The following is a 16277-nucleotide window of genomic DNA, read 5'->3' as shown; positions in this document are numbered from 1 at the left end:
TTTTTAGACAAATATTTCAGCTCTGCAGGTCCATACAATCCAAAGTTTTAAAAACTTTGAAGCCCCCAAAAGCACACAAATGCAACATACAATTAATCCATATGACTCCAGTAGTTTAATAAATGTCTTCTAAAGCAATCCAATTGGTTTTACTTGACCCAAGACCAAAACCTAACTTCCTTTTCACTATAAATCTTGGCATCATCAGTCTCCTTGGCAATCATGATTTCAAGCTTGATTACACTTCTTAGCATCATCTAACGCTCTGCGAATGTGTCAAGCACTTAGAAGTGTAATGAAACTTGAAATCATGATCGTGCCTAGAGACTGTAATGGCAAGGTACAGTGAAAAAGGTTGGTCTGTTCTCACCCAAAAAGTAATTGGAGTGCTTCAGAAGACATGTATTAAACTACTGGAGTCGAAAATTAATTTTATGTGCTTTTTGGAGCGTCAAAGTTCTGCTTACCATTCACTCGCATTGAATGGACCTACAGAGCTGAAATATCCTTAAGAAAAACATCATTTTCAGCAGAAGAAAGAAAGTCATACATATCTGAGATGGCATGAGATAATTTTTATTTTTGTTGAACTATCCCATTAACTAGGCCACAGTGCTAAATGTGCCATATGCCGATGTCTGAACATTACATTTGTAGAATATGCTTTTTGATGCTGTTCCAATTTTATATTTTACTATATGTGTTTTTTTTCTCACAAAATTCAGTAAAATTATTGGTCACAAAATGTGGGACACTGCTAAACATTATGGTGATTAAAATTAATAGCTTATCTAAAAAGTTATTGAAAATCAATTAAACAATGCTTTTAAAGAGTTATATAGCCTATACAATGTAATGGAGCATGTTTGTGGAAAGTACGAGTTAATGGAAGGTTTAGAGATACTCAGCGTCTCAGTCATAGACATTGCTCGGACTGATAATACATGCAAATTTTCTTAAATAGGGCCCAAGCACTGAAAGTGCGGAGACCCTATTGTTCTTCTAAGGATTATTATTATTATCAGAAAAATTGAAAACAGGAAGTGTCTTATATCATGCATTGTGCGATTTTGATGAAAATTCAGCTGTATGTTTGGTAATGGGTGCTGAACACATTGATGTGGCTATTATGGGTCACGGTCACAGCACCTACAACTGGCAGCAGGAAGTGTGGCTCTTACAAGAGACTTTAAAATAGTTTATATTCACTCAAATTGCTTCAAAATTGTTTACAATAATGCCAAATGCATGTGTCCACCTTGCATTTTTTTCCGAAAGCCACCGGGTGGAAATGGACCTGTGGTGCTTGTGCCCGTCATCGCTGCATGCAGCAATATTTTAAGTTTTATTATCATAAAGATCACTTTTGTTCTTAAATGCACATCTCTTGCTAAGTTCTTACACGTTAAGTGATGTTAGTGAGCAAAAACTGTATGACACATTATCACGGTGATACTGTATTTAAGTATTCATTAAGAACTGCTTTTAAAGTACAGTGAGACTTCAGAGAGTTTCAGCCTTTCACTGGGTCACACGCTCTCATTCATAGTCATGTTGACACACGCTGTTCATCGTTTCTCTGCTGCGGACAGTCCAGACGTGCATCCTTTGGATTCACATTCATTTCCATTAGAATTGAGTTGTTCTGAGAGGGATGCAGCACGGGTCCAAGACACCTTTATGACTTATGAGGTGTACAAAAATTACATCACCATGCGATTAGTGACAGAGGCATGCAAGATGCTTGGTAAAGCACTTTCACTTCTTACTATGTTTATAACACAGAGTTGATTTTATTTTCATTAAATGAAATGCAAGTTTTTGTCTTTGTTTATCTTAAGACCTTGAGCATAGTGTGGTGCTCAGACAGTTTGGAGAATACTTCTTTGAATTCTGCAAAAGAGCTGGCTTTGACCATATGTTGTGGACTCTAAGAAGAAATCTATTCAAGTTTATGGAGATTTTGGATGCGCTGCATGGCTACCTCTCTCTGTCCTATAAGGTGAAGTGAGCAGGACATTAGTATTCTCATGAGAGGGTCTTGAGGAGAATAGTGATCAAAGACACTGTTTCATAATTTATTTGTTAATCCAGAATGAACAGTGCACTTTTGATGTGCCAAATTACACCTCCTGTCTCTAGCTCAATTATACTTTTTCTGAACAAATCACAACTATTGTTTTATTATTTTTAAAATTTAGTATGATGTTTCATATACACAGACACAATGTAGGGTACAAGTGTATCTGTCACGAATGTAAGGCAATGAAGGCAGACGAAGGTTGAGGATCCAAATGCAGCTTACTTTATAGTTCACAAAAACACAAAGGAAAACCCTCAGTGGGGAAATAAACATAAATAGAGAACTCGCGCAGGGAACACAGACCAGGGTAACAGCATTCACAAACATTCAACGACAGACAAGGACTGAACCAAAAACCAGGATATAAATACATAAACATGGGACAAAGGGGCCAATGAACAAACAGAACACAAACTAGATGACAAGGTGATTAACAGAAACCAAAGGCAAATTAACAAGGGCTGGTGAAAACAATGACAGGGAACACGAACGCTAACAAGGAGACTATGGAGTTAAACAAGGGACTAAGGAGTGCAAAAGTGACAAAAATGGCAAACAAAAGGGCAACAGTGAAACAAGACAAGGTATACATAACAGAGCCCCCCCTCAAAGGATCGGATTCCAGATGATCCTCAAGAAAAAACCAAGGACAAAAACTCACAAAAAACAAAATGAGGGCACCAGGGGCAGACAGGCAGACCAGGGGGGCACAAGAGCAAGAGGGCAGTCCAAGGGGCACAGAGGGCAGGCGGGAAGTCCAAGGGGGCAACGAGTGGCAGACAGGCAGTCCAGGGGGACAAAGATTGGCAGACAGGCAGTCCAAGGAGGCCGAGAGGACAGGCAAGCAGTCTATGGGGGCACAAAGGGACAGGTTTAGGGGGCCAGGGAGGTATCGACCGGGCAGGGACAGGTTTAGATGGCCCGGGGGCTGGCCATAAGGCAAGGGCCGGCTCAGGGGGCCTAGGAGGAGGCCACAGGATAGAGGCCGGTTTTGGTGGCCTGGGAGATGGCTGTGAGCCAAGGGCCGGTTCAGGGGACCTGGGACGTGGCCACAGGACAGAGGCCGGTTTTGGTGGCCTAGGAGATGGCCATGGGGCAAGGACTGGTTCAGGAGGTCTGGGAGCTGGCCTCAGGGCAAGGACAGGTTCAGGAGGCTTGGGGCCTGGCCGCAGGGCAAGGACAGGTGCAGGAGGTCTGGGAGCTGACCTCAGGGCAAGGACGGGCTCAGGTGGCCTGGGAGCTGGCCACAGGGCAAGGATAGGTTCAGGAGGCCTGGGAGCTGGTCACAGGGCAGGGACAGGTTCAGGAGGCCTGGGAGTTGACCACAGGATGTGGGTAGGCTTGGGGGTACTGGGTGGTGGCCGCAGGATAGGGGCCGGCGGTGCCGCGTGAGGCGGAGCCAAGGAGGACTTCGGAGGCGGAGCAGTAGAAGGCTTGGTAGGCGGCGCCGAAGGAGGCGTAGGCAGGACCGTGGGGGACTTAGGAGGCGGAGCCGAGGGAGGCCAAGGGAGTGGAGCCGAGGGAGGCCCAGGAGGCCGAGCCGGGAGAGGCGGAACCGGGAAGGAACTAGGAGGCGTCGGAGGCGAGGCTGAGGGAGGCTTCGGAGGCGGAGCCGGGAGTGGCTCTTGCGGCGGGGCCGTGGGAGGCGGAGCCGTAGGAGGCTCGGGAGGCGGAGTCGTAGGAGGCTCGGGTGGCGGAGTCGTAGGAGGCTCGGGTGGCGGAGCTGCAGGAGGCGGAGCCGCAGGAGGCTCGGGAGGCAGAGCCGTAGGAGGCTGAGCCATAGGAGGCGGAGCCGTAGGAGGCTCGGGAGGCGGAGCCGCAGGAGGCGGAGCCATAGGAGGCTCGGGAGGCGGAGCCGTAGGAGGCTCAGGAGGCAGAGCCGTAGGTGGCTGAGCCATAGGAGGCGGAGCCCTGGAAGGCTCAAGAGGCGGAGCCCTGGTAGGCTCGAGAAGCTTGAGGGGCGGAGCCCTAGAAGACTCGAGAGACTTGGGAGGCGGAGCCCTGGAGGGCTTGAGAGGCTCGAGAGACTTGAGAGGCGGAGCCCTAGGGGGCTCGGGAGGAGGAGCTCTGGAAAGCTCGGGAGACTTGAGAGACGGAGCCCTGGAAGACTCGAGAGACTTGAGAGGTGGAGCCCTAGGAGGCTCGGGAGGAGGAGCCCTGGAAGACTCGAGAGACTTGAGAGACGGAGCCCTGGGAGGCTCGGGAGGAGGAGCCCTGGAAGACTCGAGAGACTTGAGAGGCGGAGCCCTAGGAGGCTCGGGAGGTGGAGCTCTGGAAAACTCGGGAAGCTCGGAAGGCAGAGTACTAGGAAGCTCAGAAGGCGGAGCTCTGGAAAGCTCTGAAGGCTCGGAAGGCAGAGTACTAGGAAGCTCGGAAGGCGGAGCTCTGGAAAGCTCGGAAGGCTCGGAAGGCAGAGTACTAGGAAGCTCGGAAGGCGGGGCACTGGAAAGCTCGGAAGGCTCGGAAGGCAGAGTACTAGGAAGCTCGGAAGGCGGAGCTCTGGAAAGCTCGGAAGGCGGAGCTCTGGAAAGCTCGAGAGGAGCTGACTCTTGGACGGGCGCGACCACTGGCGCTGGCCTTTGGACGGTCATGGCTACTGGCGCTGGCTCTTGGATGGTCATGGCTACTGGCGCTGGCTCCTGGACGGTTATGGCTACTGGCGCTGGCTCTTGGACGGTTGAGGCTACAGGCGCTGGCTCTTGGACGGTCGAGGCTACAGGCGCTGGCTCAGGGACGGTCGAGGCTACAGGCGCTGGCTCAGGGACGGTCGAGGCTACAGGCGCTGGCTCAGGGACGGTCGAGGCTACAGCCGCTGGATCAGGGATGGTCGAGGCTACAGGCGCTGACTCAGGGACGGTCGAGGCTACAGGCGCTGGCTCAGGGACGGTCGAGGCTACAGGCGCTGGCTCAGGGACGGTCGAGGCTACAGGCACTGGCTCAGGGACGGTCGAGGCTACAGGTGCTGGCTCAGGGACGGTCGAGGCTACAGGTGCTGGCTCACTGACTTCTGAGGCGACAGGCTCTGGCTGGGTTACCGTGGTATGCGCCGGCTTGGGTTCGCTGGGCGCTGAGGGCAGAGCCAAGAGGGGTTTAGGGCACGGGGCTGTGGCAGGCGGAGGCTGGAGAGCAGAGACCTTTCCCCTTCTCCTCTTCCTCCGGGCTGATGCGACTGGCGAAGCTGGGACGCTGTTCCTGGTCAGCGTGGTTTCAGGTTCGCTGGCCGTGGCTGACAAGGGCTCCGGCTCACTGACGGTGACATGCGTGGGCTCTGGCTCGCAGACCGGGGCAGGCATGGGCGCAGGCTCGCTCACCGTGACATGCATAGGCTCTGGCTCGCTCACCGTGACATGCGTGGGCTCTGGCTCGCAGACCGGGGCAGGCGTGGGCTCTGGCTCGCAGACCGGGGCAGGCGTAACAGGGAGAGCCTGGGACGGCTGAAGAGTCTCCACAGTAGGTGGGGAGGTAGGGTCCTTCCCAGCATGGCCCACAGTGAACGGGGAGCCGCACAACAATAAGGTCAACTCCAGGAAGTCACGGAGAGTCCAGCCGCATGATGCCGGCGGCAGCCGCTCTTTCAGCCAGCCACTCAGGTTTTCCCTGAAGAAGACCACAAGGGAGGTGTCCGGGAAGTCCGCAACAGCCGCAAGACCAAGGAAGTCGCGGACGTGGGCCTCAATCGGACGGTCCTCTTGCCTCAGGCAGAGCAGGTGGTATCTGGCACGTAAGACCGCTGGATCCATGGTGGTCTGTCGTTCTTCTGTCACGAATGTAAGGCAATGAAGGCAGATGAAGGTTGAGGATCCAAATGCAGCTTACTTTATTGTTCACAAAAACACAAAGGAAAACCCTCAGTGGGGAAATAAACATAAATAGAGAACTCGGGCAGGGAACACAGACCAGGGTAACAGCATTCACAAACATTCAACGACAGACAAGGACTGAACCAAAAACCAGGATATAAATACAAAAACATGGGACAAAGGGGCCAATGAACAAACAGAACACAAACTAGATGACAAGGTGATTAACAGAAACCAAAGGCAAATTAACAAGGGCTGGTGAAAACAATGACAGGGAACACGAACGCTAACAAGGAGACTATGGAGTTAAACAAGGGACAAAAGTGAAAACTAAGGAGTGCAAAAGTGACAAAAATGGCAAACAAAAGGGCAAGAGTGAAACAAGACAAGGTATACATAACAGTATCAATTTATACATTTATTTTTATGGAGCAACATAATTTGCATGAAAAGTAGTAATAAAGAGATAATGTTGTTTTGATTAAGAATAAAAGGGGGGGGGGGGCTTTTACACAGTATACTGAGATACAAGGGTAAGTTATAGGGCAAAATTTGTCAATTTATGCAAATAGTTTTGAGACAAGTTTGCTTTAAATTAAAATAAATTAAGCTTTTTATCATCATGCTTTTTCAAAATGAGTATTTTAGAAAACAGTGCACAATTTCCTGTTAATTTCAATCGCATTTCATTACATCTCAATTATTCTATAAACAAATTAATCTCTATTATGATTGGATCAGTGAATGTGACCCCACTTTAAACATTTTTCATAACAAATCTATTTTCCCCACTTAAGCCATTAGCTGTAACATTGTGTACCGTGAGAGAAAGAGAGGAGTCACAGGATTAATTAAAATATTTAATAATTGAAGCTGGAGTGGACAATATAAAATAAGGAATCGATAAATACAACATTGCAATACAAGAACTCACCAGGAATGAACAAAACAGGAGGGTATTTATACAAAAAGGAACTAATGATGAAATGGGGCTGGGGCTCAGAGGGCCATGACAGAGTCGGTGGGTCAACAGATCCCCTTGCCAGTGAAGTCACCGGGGCCGATGATCAAGCCAGTGACTTGAGGGGAACCGGCTGATCAGAGGGAAGAGGAGAAGCGAATGTCCTAAGAGGAGCCAGCGGAGGAGGAAGGGCCAGGGCAATGGACGGAACCAGGATGGCCATTATGCTGGCTGGAACCAATGGAGGATGAAGGGTAGTCAAGGTGGGAACCAGGGCAGGGATCAAGTCCACATCTATTAACTTGGCGAGAGCTGGTTCAGGGGCGGTCGAGGCTACGGGCACTGGCTATGGGACGGTCGAGGCTACGGGCACTGGCTATGGGAGGTCGAGGCTACGGGCACTGGCTCTGGGACGGTCGAGGCTACGGGCACTGGCTCTGGGACGGTCGAGGCTACGGGCACTGGCTCTGGGATGGTCGAGGCTACGGGCACTGGCTCTGGGACGTCGAGGCTACGGGCACTGGGACGGTGGAGGCTACGGGCACTGGCTCTGGGACGGTGGAGGCTACGGGCACTGGCTCTGGGACGGTGGAGGCTACGGGCATAGGCGCTGGCTCGTTGACTGTGGCAGGTATGGGCGATGGCTCGGTGACTGTGGCAGGCGTCAAGGAAGGAGCCATGGAAGGCTGGAGGATGTCCACTGTGGGAGGAGATTCAAATTCCTCATACTCCTCACCCGCAGTGAATGGTGAGTCGCAAAGTTTTAAAGCCAGCTCCATGAACTCAGGTAGAGTCCAGTGAGGATCCGCCAGAGGTATGAGCTCCTTAAGTGCACTATTAAGACTAGTCCTGAAGAAAACGACCAGAGAGTGGTCATTAAGTGCACTAAATTCGCCAGTTGTAAAAACTCATGGACGCGATCCTCAACTGGACGGTACCCTTGCTCGAGGAGGAGGAGCCTGACGCCAGAGGATATTTCCATCTTGTTCAGTGAGTTCTTCGGTAACATTGGGTACAGGGAGAGGAAGAGAGGAGTCGCAGGAGTAACTTAAAATATGTAATAATTGATGCTGGAGTGGACGATATCAAACAAGAAATCGATACAACACAACATTGCAATACAAGAACTCACCAGGAATGAACAAAACAGGAGGGTATTTATACAAAAAGGAACTAATGATGAAATGGAAGACAGGTGAGGATGATGAGGAACAGATGGATGTGATGAGGGCTGTGAATTCTGGGAAATGCAGTCTAGGGGGAAACTTCAAAATAAAAGTCCTTGGGAAACATGAGGGAGACAGACTGTGACATTAGCCCCAGCAACAGTGGGGCTTTTTATCCTAAATGCTATCCTTTCACTTTTATGACAATTATTGAAAAACTTTTGATTTAATCATCTTGAACAAAACTGAAAATACCAAATAAGTATTTTGTCTCAAAATAAATGTGATAATTTCAGGGATTCTCATTAGCTAAATATATGTGCAACAATTTAGATGTTATTAAATGTTAGATTATCTCAAAATCAACTTTTAGACATTACGCGCAATGATCTCTTGGAACAGGAAAATTTTGCAGTGCATAGTGACAAATGGGTATTTATGAAATTTCTGTGGTATTTTTTGTATCTTTAATAATTTGGGAGAAAATAAAATCAAAAGTGCCTTTTACAAATTTACAACAGCAAATCTTTTCTTCATTTTTATTTTAGGAGATGAACGCGCCATAATTCCGCATAGAGAGAAACAAAGATGGCACCATGTTGTTACACTATTACTCTGACCGACGAGGCCTTTGTCATATTGTCCCTGGTAACAGTCTTGTTCTATCTGTCTGCATATGTGGATGAGCAGTTAGGAAGCAATCAAATGTTCTGGTGCAAAATGTTCTAATGTTGTAGGTATCATCGGAGCTGTGCCCAAAGACTTCTTCAACAGCAAAGTAAAGATGGAAATTGTGAACCAGTTAGAGGAAGTTGAGAGGACGGGAAAGAAAGAGCATATTGTTTTTCTCATTACCCAGAGCCCAGTGTCCACAGACATTGAAAATGTTTTCCCACAGACCCTACACAAACAGACCAAAGTGTACAGTCATAACACAATCTATAAAGAGGTAAATGAAATGAAAATGCAAATAAGCATTCCGTCCTCTTTCAGTTATTCAAAGAGTTGGAAATTATGTTGCAACATGTAGAAACCTATGCAGTAGGCGATATACTGGTTTTACCCTTCCTTGGACTTATGATTTACATCAAACATCAACTTAACTTTACGTTTTCGGCCTGAAACTTCATCCTTCACAGAGGCAATCTGAACCTGGCAATGTAATTTTTTAATTTTTATTTCATGTATTTATACACAAAGCTACAAAAAAGGTCCCTACATTGTCCTTAAGGTTCAAACTGACCCTTTTATGTTAAATTTCAAAAGCTTATAATACAGGCACTTTTTGCTCTCTCTCTCTCTCTCTCTCTCTCGCTCTACTTTTGCTCTTAAATAATTAGTCTAGCTGTCAGTTAACACTAGATTTTTTTAAAATATTTTCCAATATACAGTACAGACCTGATTGTCAGGGGACACCCCAACGCAGCTTCAAAATTCTTGTTAAAAAAATCTTCAAAAGCTTGTAATAAATGCTCTGTTTGATCTATCTCCCTCCCTCTAGTCTTAGATCATTCCACTAGATGACAGCAAACACTAGAAAAAAATATTTTACATTATCACTTTCTATCACAACATACAGATCTGAAAAGCAGGGGGGCATCCCAACTGGGTTTGTGACTCCGCCCATAGACACCCAGTTATTTTTGGGAAGCCCCACCCTTTCTCCATGTTTTGTAGAATATCTCAGCCTCTGAATGGACTACAGTTATTATCTTGCCGTCATTTGAAAGCTAAGAACCCCGGGTTTGCAATGACGAATGAACAATATTCAGGAAAATATGCAAACAATGAATTGTTTATAACAATTTTTTTGCTGAATTGCATTATGTTCTGGACATTTGAGACATAACAGTGGATTATTTACCTGGACAAACTGAGAGACAAGAAAAAATAGACTCATTTTGTAGAAAACTATCCAAGGTAAGAGCTGATACATTGAAATTTTGAGTATGAGTGAACTCATAATAAGATTTTGAACTTTTCTACAAATTTATGGCGAGGCTTCTCAAAAAAGACTGGATGTCTATGGGTGGAGTTGGGGATCCCTCTGACTTTCAGATCTGTATATTGTGATAGAAGTGGATAGAGAGGAAAAAAAGGTGTTAGCTGGCACCTAGACAAATGATTGAAGACCAAAAGTAGAGAGATATAGCAAACAGAGCCTTTATTACAAGCTTTTGAATGAACATAAAAAAGGTCAATTTGACCCTTTATGAACACGGAAGGGTTAAACAATATTCCGGTAGAAATGTGTCAGCAGAAACACATTTTTAGAGTATGGTCTATATCACATCTATTTTTTTTATCAGTCACTAGTTACTTTTGCATGTAAAATGTGTGGATGTTCCATTTGGAAATTAGGCCTATTTTAAATTGAAAAATAGCCTAACCATGAGCCATTATTTTGTAGACATTTTTTAATCACAGCCAGCAAACCTGTCAAATGAGCACTGACAAATAATTTCCGGTTTATAGCACACAGATAGTTTTAACCTGAGAAGATTATGATGTATATGTAAGATACAACAGAGTCCACAGTTATTATTTCAATTCCACAGTGTAAATGAATCACTTAACTGCAAATGCTTTTTAAGTCAAGGAAGAGGACAAATGAGAAAATGGTCTTTAGGTTTGTTTTCAGTGACTTTCTTGAAGCTGAAGTGTGTACCGGTAAATGTTTCGGTGTTAAATTACTTTCTCCTACCCCTGCTTAATATACAAGTTAACTATAAGTTAGCCATTCATACTATAATGTAGGTTCATTTTCTTGTAAACTACATAAACCGTCTCTGTAGCTCTATAAATATAGTTTTGATCGTCCCATTCAGCCCGACACAACAACATTGAATCAACCAAAGGAATTACACACTTCAGCTTTAAATTACTGTCCATTTTAGATGCATATTATCGTACACACATACCTAAGAATTTTCCTAAGATGAATTCAAGAGTTCAGAAAACATGTTAACACTACATTAACGTTACCTGTGTTAAGCATTTATAAGGGGTTTATAAATTATCAATAACTCATTTACAAATGCATTATAAATCATAGATAAGCGTTATAACAAAGTGCATGAAAACTGCACTGTTGTGCATTGCTTGCCAAATAGTTAACTATTTTACCTTACATGTTATAAATGCTTAATACATTTTTTGGAACATTTGTTACCAATGTAAATGTACTTTAATTGACGTTAAAACACAGCAGACTGTAGCAAAATGATGTAATCCATACTTTTAATTTGACTAATCATCCTTTTTTTGCTGCTTTGTGATATAAATCATGAATTAGGGCATTTTATATTTTTGATTTATGCATGTATTAATAAGTGTATTATTAAGTATTTATAACATGGAATTTAAAATGCTCACTATTTGGCAAGTATTACATGAAAGTGACCCTTTTTATTCATGTTGTTATAACCATATATCAATGTTTTATAATGTATTTATAAATAACTTATAAGTCATTAATGAACCCGTTTTTAAACCTTTAACAAAGGGAACATTGATGTAAAGTGTTACTAGAAACATGCAGTATTATGAAAATTAGTTTTTCATTAAAACATTTTATTTCATTATTAATTTGTTTGATTTTGATTTTTCAAATCAGGTAAAACCTTACAGGGATTTCAGCATGTGCACCCTGTTCATCTTTGCGTTGACCTTAAGACATTTTGCAATACGTTCCCTTTCCACATTGTGTTTGATGAACAAGTAAGGGATGACTGGGGATAAGACATTGTTTGTTTTCAATGTACAATGTGTTTGTGTATATTTCTCAGTGCTTAAAATGTTGAACTGACATAAGGTGTCTTTAGCTACTATGTACTAACATTAACATACTTGCAATACAATGTATTTATTGTGTAACTACATGATGTTCTGCAAAATTCTCACAAGATTCACATTTGCTGCTGGTAAGGTTGAGGTACAGGTTTAGGAGTAGGGGTTGGGTTAGGGGTTAGGGCAGGGTTAGGGGTTAGGGGTAAGGTTAATAGTGTAACTACAAATTAAATGCAACAACATGTATGTACATAAGAAGTACATTGTATAAAATACTTAAATACATAGTAGTTAAAGACACTCAAGTTCATAAATAGCCATTTCGTCACAATGAGATATGATGCCTATGACCTGGAGAGAGAGACTCATGCTAGAACTGAGAGGTGAGATGATTTATTGATGCTTAATGAATACAGTCTATTCATGAATATGATCAATATGCAAATTAAAAAAGCTCAACCTGCATTGCACCATTTGAAATCTGCATTCACCAGTCTGTTATTTCGACCTGAATGTTTAGTGACATTCTGTTTATTGTCTTAAAAATTATGTGTGATAGTATCTGCAATATGAAATATAGCATTTCATTTTAATGTTATGGGTCTAGGTCCCAATGTACATTAGGAAAGCTCAAGTGGCAAAACCACAAGAGTTTTTATCCCAACTCGGTCTCATGAGAAGTCATAATAATAGTGGAAATCAACTTTCACTTCCAAAAAGAAAAGTACATTTGGTTTGATATGGGGTCCCCCTCTGTAACGCTCACTGCTCGGGGATGCTAGCCATGGGGCAGGGCCTGGTGCGGTCGCACCGGAAGCACCGACCTAACAAAAGCTCATGTTTTACATACAGAACTTTTCTAAAATGGGGTACAGAGAGTGTAAACTGCAATCTTTATACTTCACAATAATACACATTTTAATATTGTATCCATTAATATGTAGATTTATATTTTAAATTTATATAACAAACATGACAAGTGACAAACATACAGAACAACTGTACATTTTATATATATTTTTTATGTACTTCAGATTCAGATTCTATTCCTTTGTGTCCCCTCAAACCTCACAAACATTTACTATGTCTATGTGGTGTGAGAACTTGAAATGTGGTGTCTGATTATCATATGTAACTCCAGACTCTTTGCCATGACTTGTTCCATACTTAGCTTTCACCTATTTGCATTTCCCTTTATACCTCTCTCATCTATCTTCTCTCTTATAGGTCAAATGTTATGGATGCCTCCATTGCGTTACATGCTGTACCTGGCTTCACCATTACTTTGTAGCTTACAGGTGCTGGAGGAGCACCACCTGCATCTCTCTGACATTGCACCGCATGACGCTACGCGTGACCTGAGAAGACAGAGAATCTTCTCTATGCCATGCTGCCCAAACATGTGGCCAACCAGCTGAAAGAGGGCAAGAGAGTAGAGGCAGGTGAATCAAATGGAGGGGTGTTAGTAGAGCATATAATGAGGAAGATTCTTGGGAGAGAACTAAACCATGTAAATAAAGCAAATCATAATTATAAAAGCAACAGAAAACATTACATTCACCGTCACTCTAACTTGCTGAATGCATTTTAGTGAACATCAGGCTCATTTAATATATTTACAATGATTTCAATTTGCATCAATTGTTTTTAAAGGAATATTTTTATTACATACATTCTTTTACGTTTGCATAGACACTGAAATGTAACATTTTTTACGTGTACTGTCTGAATTGCTTAATATTGAATTCATAGAATGAATCAGTTAATTACATTTCAGGGCTGTGGCAAAGCAGTGGGTGTAGGAAAAGTTCGGAGAAGCCATGGAGAAGGACTTTCGGTCCACACCAAAGTGCTTCTGGAAAACCGTCCGCCACCTTAGGAGGGGGAAACAGGGAACCATCCAAGCTGTATACAGCAAAGATGGGACGCTGTTGACCTCAACCGAGGAGGTTATTGGGCGGTGGAAGGAAAACTTTGAAGAACTCCTAAATCCCAACACGCCCTCTATGCTAGAGGCAGAGCCGGAGGCTGATGGGGGATCAGATTCAATTTCACTGGGGGAGGTCACTGAGGTAGTCAAACAACTCCGCAGTGGCAAAACCCCGGGGATTGATGAGATCTGACCAGAAATGCTGAAAGCTTTGGATGTGGAGGGGGTGTCATGGATGACACACCTCTTCAACATTGCGTGGAAGTCTGGGACAGTGCCTAAGGAGTGGCAGAACGTGGAGGTGGTTCCCCTCTTCAAAAAGGGGGATCAGAGAGTGTGTGCCAACTACAGGGGTATCACACTTCTCAGCATCCCTGGTAAAGTTTGCTCCAAGGTGCTGGAGAGGAGGGTTTGGCGGGTTCCGCCCTGGCCATGGAACGACGGACCAGATCTTTACTCTCGCAAGGATCCTGGAGGGGGCCTGGTAGTATGCCCATCCGGTCTACATGTGTTTTGTGGATCTGGAGAAGGCGTATATTTGTAATGGATTCGTCAATATTTAACAAATTTTACGTTTTAGATGCTTTCAAACATCAATATTGTAAATTTTAGTGTCTATCCAAATTTACAAACGTGTACATTGAAATGTTACAAATATTAACGTACAATTAGCTACCTATATAAATGAGCTCAGACTGGGGTTACAGTGAGGCACTTACAATGGAAGTGAATTGGTCAGTCCATAAGCATTAAAATACTCACCGTTTCTAAAGTACACTCAAAAAAATATTTTTGCCTATTTTTAAGATTTATCAATTTCAATTGAATAACACATTTCCATCTAATTTAATTGAATGGTCTTGAAGAAAATGTAATTAATAAAACTTGTATTTTGTAAGATTTATACATTTTATTTGGTTAAAAATTAGGCAATTCAATTAGACGGAAATATTTTATTCAAAAAAAATGTTGTACATTGTGTACAACTGATGGATTAATAGCTGATTATTAAATTGTCTGGTGTTTTAAGTTAGTTTAGATTAAGTAGTTCTTGATAATGTTGCTGCCATATTACTGGATAGATTCTATTTGCACCTGAGTGTGGCCACTGAGTTGATAATGTAAAGTTGTAAAAACCGTTGTACGGTTACTATTGAAGGATTTGACCCTCTTTTGATAATTTAAGCAATAATCAAAATAGATACTTGATTGACAAACTCATGTCATGAACTTCACACTTTAATGTCATGTAGATTTTTGTCTTATAGATCACAGAGTCCAAGACTTGTCTCTGTGGTGCTTTTCCTGTAGGTGAGTTTAAGGAGTGCACCATCCTCTTCAGTGATGTGGTGACCTTCACTAATATATGCTCTGAGAGCGAACCCATTCAGATTGTGTCCATGCTCAATTCAATGTACTTGAAGTTTGACTGTCTCACCACTGTCCACAACGTTTATAAGGTAGGCCTGGTTTTTAAGGGTGCTGATTATGTGTATATTTGTCTCCAATATACAGTTAGACAAAATCTGTTAATTTCCCTTTTTACTACTATGTTATGAATATTTATAACATAATGCTGTCTTACAGGTTGAGACAATATGGAACGCTTACATGATTGTTGGTGGTGTGCCGATTACGGTGTCCAGCCACATTGAGCGTGTGGCAAACTTTGCCCTGGGCATGATAATAGCTGCAAAATAGGTCACTAACCCTGTGACCAGTGGTCCTATTGAGGTGATGATTAAAACTTTAAGATTCAGTCTGTAACCTCAACAAAAAAAAAAAAAAGTGAAAAATTCTTAATAGGAATAACCCATTTATTTAGTTATATTTATAATCAATGATAAAATAAACGTTAAATTTAATTTCCAATGGCACATCTAATTCTGCTGGTAGGCCCTACCCTCCCCGCTCTGCTCCTGGACATTGTTGCCAACTTAGCGACTTTGTCGCTATTTTTAGCGACTTTTCAGACCCCTTTAGCGACATTTTTTCAAAAAAGCGACTAGCGACAAATCTAGCGACTTTTTGGACAAACCTTAGCAACTTTCCAAATTCCAAATATCGCCAGTACTGCAAGCGTGAGGTCTTACTTCCCCGCTGCGTCTGCTCTGTTCAGTGAGCGGCTGAGAGGAGCAGCACATTCCGTTGACTGCACGCCAGCGGACATAGACATGAATGAGCTGCGCATGTGCACGCTGTGTTAGCAGGAACCAATCAGTGATCACATAGCAGCTGCCTTATCCTTTGTTTTAATTCAAAACATTTAATTTGACCGTTTTTTCTTGGCATGCGCTTATATTCACTACTAATCAGAGTTTTAGTTCATTCCGGTTCGGTTTCTGAACTCTCCGACTTCAGATCGTATATTTACAGACTCTATACATTTTACTTATCCAAACACAACAATAAACCTTCTTCAAACTCATAAACATGTAACGTTAGCTAAGTTCCGTTCCGTTAAATAACAGAAAATATGTAATTGAGAACCGTTTTACTGGACATTCGGCTATATACTTATATAAAAACAGTATGAGCACGGTTTAGG

General features: G+C 43.2%; 1 pseudogene; it reads left to right on the top strand.

Annotated features, from left to right (window-relative positions):
- The first annotated feature begins 1671 nt into the window (after positions 1 to 1671).
- Positions 1672 to 15496, top strand: LOC127631433 (guanylate cyclase soluble subunit beta-2-like; annotated as a pseudogene).
- The last annotated feature ends 781 nt before the right edge of the window (positions 15497 to 16277 follow it).

The sequence above is a fragment of the Xyrauchen texanus genome, chromosome 38, assembly GCF_025860055.1.
Source record: "Xyrauchen texanus isolate HMW12.3.18 chromosome 38, RBS_HiC_50CHRs, whole genome shotgun sequence".
Taxonomy (NCBI): domain Eukaryota; kingdom Metazoa; phylum Chordata; class Actinopteri; order Cypriniformes; family Catostomidae; genus Xyrauchen; species Xyrauchen texanus.
This window is presented reverse-complemented; position numbering and strand designations above follow the sequence as displayed.